We start from the raw sequence: 6,412 nt of genomic DNA on the forward strand, positions 1-6,412 counted from the left end.
CTCCGATACTGCTACAAATCTGGCCCTACTGTAAATGCATCCAGACTTGAATACTTCTGGACTTTTGTTGTTAAGCCTTTGCAATTACAACTTAACAAAGGGATTGAAGATGGGAACAAGCTAAAACTATAATGTGTGACAGTACATTGGATGGAGACATTTACGTTTGGGTTGTGTATTGTCCTTTTTCACACATATTCCAAAGACAGGTGAGGCATACGGTAATGGATAGTGTCTTTGTAAGTTATCTTACTATGATTTGAAAACACCATTGGAATATTGAAAGGTGTATTTTTTTTTATCTAAAAATAGTCTATTATGACTTGCATTGTAGTCTGAAAAACTGTCAACTTGATATTTGATCAGCAGAAAGCCATTCTACATATGGAAGGTAGTAAACAGTATTCATGTACAGTAAGGCAAAGTTGAGTGGAAGAAAAAAGTGTGGTAGAAAACAATGCACGTGGAACAGGAAAAGCCTTAATCTTGAGAAACTGATTTTTTTTATATACCAGCTGCATACTCATATGTGAACCCACAATCATGTCTCTTTGTCTAACTCATATTTTTTAGAATTATTTTTTCATATTAATTTGTGACGTGCAGATTACTGTATGTATGTCCACCTCTTTTGTCAGGAGTTATTTTACCGCAGGATCACATCAGAAAATATTTATTGATGTTTCCTTTACCCCAATTAGAAGAGCTAGCAAATTTACCTTTTTCAATTTTTAAAATGACAAACATTGCAAGAGGAGCACGGCTTAATAACAAACAGACACAGAAGCCGGGCTCACTACCACTAGCTAGAAGACAAAGTGCACCACACAGAGCTGAAAATATGACAGTATAGTTGTCACATTTGCAAGGCGGCGCATCTCTCAGAGGAGGTTAGTGTCATGTTAATGGAACTCAGTTTTGTTTCTCAGCATGTATTCCCCTTCTCATTTCTGTTCCTTCCCTTTATCTCTCTTGCTGAATCCACTGTGCAATCAGATATGCAATTGTTTGGGTTCTGTTTGACAAAAATATGTTTCTAAAGGAGGCAGCAGCTGAGGAACAATCTCATGAAAATTAAACCGCTGTATTTTAATTGCTTCACTTTTGCTTTAGTGTCTGCAATTTGGCTCAGCACTCCCTTTAAATTAGATACCCTCCTTCTTATTATGTTGTTCTAATGGTGGACACGAAAATTAGACTCATGTCCTCTGACCCTCTTTTTTCTGCCCTTTCCACACTTTAACTAATTCATTATATTAGCTCTGATTTACCATGATATTAAATGCTTACTGTGTGTGTTTTTTGTGTGTGTGTGTGGACATGGTGAAATTGCAGCTGAGATAGACCCACAGTGTCTTGTTAGTTCAAATTCTGTGAGATCATCTATTTTGAACTTTATGTTGTGTTGTTCTCTCATATTGTCCAGTGGGCCTGGTTAATGTATAGCCTGCAGAAAAATCAATAAGTGCCTTGGGAAGCCCTGCAGGAAGAAATGTTGCTATCTTGGGAGAGTGAGAATGAAAAATCATTGGCTCGGTAGTGGAAGGTCACTTACAATGTTAATATTAGTTGTTCAATACTGAAATTGTTATCTTTTATACTGCATGTTTTCAAGTGTAGGTTAGATAACGGATAAAGCTCTGCACTTGAAGATGAAGGAAATTGATTGTAGCTCACGCATTTTTGACATCTGATTTTAATTTAGTACTTTAGGTGTTTTTAAGCAAGTAAGTACTACAGAGCTTTAAAGTCCAGACTATATGACTTTCTACTACATAAGGTTTTCACAATACCTTGGGTGAAAGTACCACATTTTTACTTTATTATCAGCCTGACCATTGCCTTCCTGTGCTTTTCTGCTAAAAAAAAATAAATAAATAAATTCTTACAGCACAATCTGGGCTTTCTCTTGTGACTTGGATTGTCGGGTAGATTTTCTACAGGGCAACCAACCCTTAAATCAGAACATTTAACATGATCTGCATGCTTTTTCTTAAAAAAAAAACAGGTATCATTCTTTTTTGCCACTCGGTTCTTAATATATCAACACCAGCATGACAAGTCGGTTAATTAGAATGCACTTGATTTGCATAATAATGCCTTAAAGCCATTCATAGCTTTTGACAAGTGAAGTTTTAAAACATTCTTCCCACGTCCAGAACCGTTCGTCCCACGGAAGATCGCAGCAAAGCTGGTGCCCATCTCCAGAGGGTTTTGAGCGAGAGCAGAGTGCACCCTGCTCAGGTTATCAGTCCTCTCCCCTCCCGAGACGTTTATCTCTTCTAGAGTAACCACTGGCCTCTTGGCTGCTTATCTGATTGTTGCTCTCATTTGCCATAAGGACGGCTACGTGTGTGTAATAATTTTTCTGATTACGCAGCACATCTCTGGGATACTGTTCTAAAACTTAATCCTGCTTTAAACCTCTCCATAACTTTCTACCTGGTCTGTCTGCGGTGTTCCTTGCTCTTCGTGATGCTGTTAGTTGATTAATGGTCTTTAACAAACGTCTGAGGCCTTCAAAGGACATCTGCGTTTTTGATTTAATATGTTATTAAATCAGTGGTGAGGCTGAACATAAAAGCAAGACACACTTTTCTTATTTTTATTTGTAAAACATGTATAGTTCTTGTTCCTCCTTCCAATTTTACACTAATTGGTGTTGGTCCTTTAGATAAAGTTGAGCTTTGTGTCTATAGGGTGAGAATGATTTTGCAAGACTGTGCATTTCACCTATGATATATCACTCTGGACCTGCAGTAATACTTTAACTCTCAGTTTTCATTTGAAATTTGTCTCTGTACACCTTTTATCTTTTCTGGACATCAGACCTCGTATTAACAATCATCATCTATCTGTGCCTTTTGTCTGTGTGCCATCAGAACCTTGTGTCCGATGCGTCTCTGTCTCTGAGAGTAGCAGGTTACCGAAGAACATGGACAGTGAAACCATCAAGACATTGCTCTTCTCACATCTTAACTGACCCGAGCACTGCCAGATACAATAAAGTCGAGGACACCACCAAGTGGGAGTTAGGCTGTCTGCCCATGGATTAGTAGCCGTGTTTACATGGTGGCTGATTAAGCTGCTCAAGAATGATTTATTGACACCAGGGGACGCCTAGCTGTTCGTATCAGAAAGTGCGATGCAGAAGATACGGAGAGCCAAGGGGTCAGGACGAGTTAGGTGTGTCTGGAAATGTTGGAGAGAAATGAGACGAGAGATTGTAAAACAGCCAACCGGAGCGCGTCTGCATGTGGCTGCATGTTTAATGCGGCATACAGATGGTTAGTGCTGGAACACCGAAGAAGACCGCCTGTTGCTCCTGCAGCGCAGGCGACACGGGGGATCCAGAGACGAGGATGAGAAGCAGTCAACCCAGATCTGTCATAAATACAGTCGACGCCCCCAAATACTTCATCCATCAGTCAGCGCACCTTTCAGGGCGCACGGATCCGGAGAGCGATTGTGGGGGTAGATGAGTGAAGCAAAATAAAAAAGCAAACACCTTCATTGTGACGCTCTGATGTGTGACCTTATTGTGTGGAGCTGGTAACAGGCTTTTATAGCATATCACACAGAGAATCTGTGACAAGTGGTTGGTGTGATATGCATAGGCTCCAGATGAAAGTGGTGAGCAGTAAGAAGTTGACTTTTAAAGTTGCATAGTTTGGGAACTTGAGTTTTGGAATGCTATCAAACTTTGAATTTTGAGTTTGGGAAAATTCGCTTGAGAGGTGAAATCAGTACGACGTAGGGCATTAACATGAGATTGAAGACAAATTTCCAAGATTTGATCACAACAACAATAAACGTCTTTAAAATGTGTTGTGGTTCGGTGGTCAGCTGCTGTTTTGGCCTCTTTGTCTTAGTGGCATCATATCTGCATCTTTGCTACAGCATGGAGGAGCCAGGTAGCAGCAGCAGCAGCTTATCAACGATGTGCGGCCATTGAGCAGCTGCCTGGTTTGGTCACTGGAGAATCTGATCTGGACTCGTCACAACGGACTTTACCGGCTCATCATAGCAACACTGAGCTGGTGGCACTGCACACGATTTAATGTAACACACTTTGCGGTTCAACTTTGCTTTGTGCCTTGCACCAAGCAGCTGAAACTAACAATCCATGACCTACATGTAAATAACTACAGTGTCGTGATCTGACCTCTCGGACGAAGACATCAGTTTGTGATGTTCTCCCTCCTCCTTTTACTGAGGGGTAAACAAGAGCCAGCAAACAACCTGAGGAGATCTGATCGACGCTGGGATCTTCTGAATTCTGAAAATTCAGACTCAGCATATAGAAAATGAATCATTTTAACAACAAACATCTCCGTTATTAAAATGTCTTGTGATAGCCTTTAGGCTTGTTTCAATCGCATCACCTGCTGATGCTGCTGAGACGACGTCTCATTAGTTGGACTAATGCACCACATTTCTATTTGGAAACACAGGGGAGAACTGTGGTACATGTAGCCATTGCTCTCCTGTTGATTGATTTAATAAGGGATTCTGATACCGCAGGAGTAGAACTTGTTAAACTGTGTATAAATCTGACATAGTTAGTATCAAATGCAGGGAGACAATTATTCATATAGGAAAATCTGCTTCGCCCTAATCATGGCTGATAATATTTACCCCATTTGTGATTTTTCTGGAAAGGACAAAATTGACTTAAACAGGACATTGATGATATAGAAAATAACTGCAAGTATTTATTTTTGGTAACACTGTATAACACCGCCTGTACTTTCCTGGGACTTTGAAGTCACTTTCTCACAACATAGAGCAGGAATGTCCAAAGTTTGGCCTGGCCCACCTGCAGTTCCCAGCCTGATTTTATGTGGCTCTTGACTGCAATTCAAGAATCTAGAATACCAGCACAAGCAAATGATGCAAATGCAGATTTTTTTTTTTCATTTCAAGAAATACTGAATTATACTAGACAAGTGTTCTCATTCCTTTTATATTTTAATAACCACAATTTTTAGATTCTCTTTAATTCCAGAGTAAACAGGACATATATCCAGTGACTTTTAATCAAAAGCAAACAGCGAGCATTTTCAAAGAAAAGTGATCGCTGATGATTTTTTTCTTTTCATTTTTATTCAGTCAAGTCCAAAAGAAAGCCTAGATGCCTTTCTACTAATAAAGGAAAACATTCAAAATGCTTTTTTGGTTTTGGCTCAAAAATGATTTACACGTTCTTTTCTTACATTGGGTGGAAAAATGTTTTAAATTAAATCACAGCGTAATTTAGCGTTTTTTTTTCTTCTTTATATTCTTGGAGCATGCCATTACGTCTGAATTGATTAATTTGACCCCTGTGACAAAAATCTGGACACCACTGACCTCCCACATATAAACTCCAAGTTCAAGTTGTAGTTAAAGTTTGCACTTTTTGACCTGGAGGTCAGATCTGCAGTTTGGGTCAGACGGGCCGGCAGAGTGATTCTGCAGGGCACACAATTTCTGATCATCTCGACTGCAGCCCGACTGACACTAAACAAAATCATTCCTTTGTTAAACAAGCACCACTTCGGATCTCAAAAACAAAAGTTTTACATATTCCGTGTTTATTATAACACCTTCAGAAAAAAAAGCCACAGCTCTACTACCATTTATCATCTGCTGCAGCACCCCGGGCTTTTTAGTTGTTGTTACATGTTTCAGCTGGCCCTAGCACAAGCCTTCCTCTCTCTCTCTCTCTCACACACACACACACACACACACACACACCTTTTAGCAAATTAGACCGTTTAATTAGGAAAGGCTCATTTGTATCAAATCATTTACATGGTGCAGCCAGCCTTTCCCAGAATATTCTAATTGATTATTGTTGCCCGAGGAGCAGCTCCCATGTGTGGATGTTCATGTGTGTGTTTTTATAAATTAGTAGATTACTTCAAAGTTACGCTATGAGGGCAGGATTGTTTTTTTTTTATCTGTTTAGTGACTATGATTATGCATTTACATCTAGCACACTAAAACCAGCTTAGTTATAACTGCAAATTCGAGTTAAAAGTGGCTTACTCAAATTATTAATATAATTTAGGTATAAGCATGTGCATTTATTTTCATTTATGGCAAATACATGCAGGGGAGACTGGTTGGGAGGCCAAGCTTCACGGTTTTACATAAATCTGTTTCCATATAAATAGCTTTCCAGCAAACTGTTCTGCCGATCGACATTATTTATTCTCTTTAGCAAACAAAGTTGCCTGATTTCACGGTTTGCTTTCATAGAGCTTCATTTAAAAGCATAACCATTCCCATTGTCGCCTAAAAACAGTTGCATTGAGCCAAGCCCATTAAGGGGAAAAAAAGCAGGCCTACTCCCCCCTTAAGACTTGCAAATAACCCTTTTGGGGGGGTGCTATTTGACCCCTTTTTTTTTTTTTTTTTTTTTTTT

This window comes from Poecilia formosa, unplaced genomic scaffold (assembly GCF_000485575.1).
Source record: "Poecilia formosa unplaced genomic scaffold, Poecilia_formosa-5.1.2 Scaffold62, whole genome shotgun sequence".
Taxonomy (NCBI): domain Eukaryota; kingdom Metazoa; phylum Chordata; class Actinopteri; order Cyprinodontiformes; family Poeciliidae; genus Poecilia; species Poecilia formosa.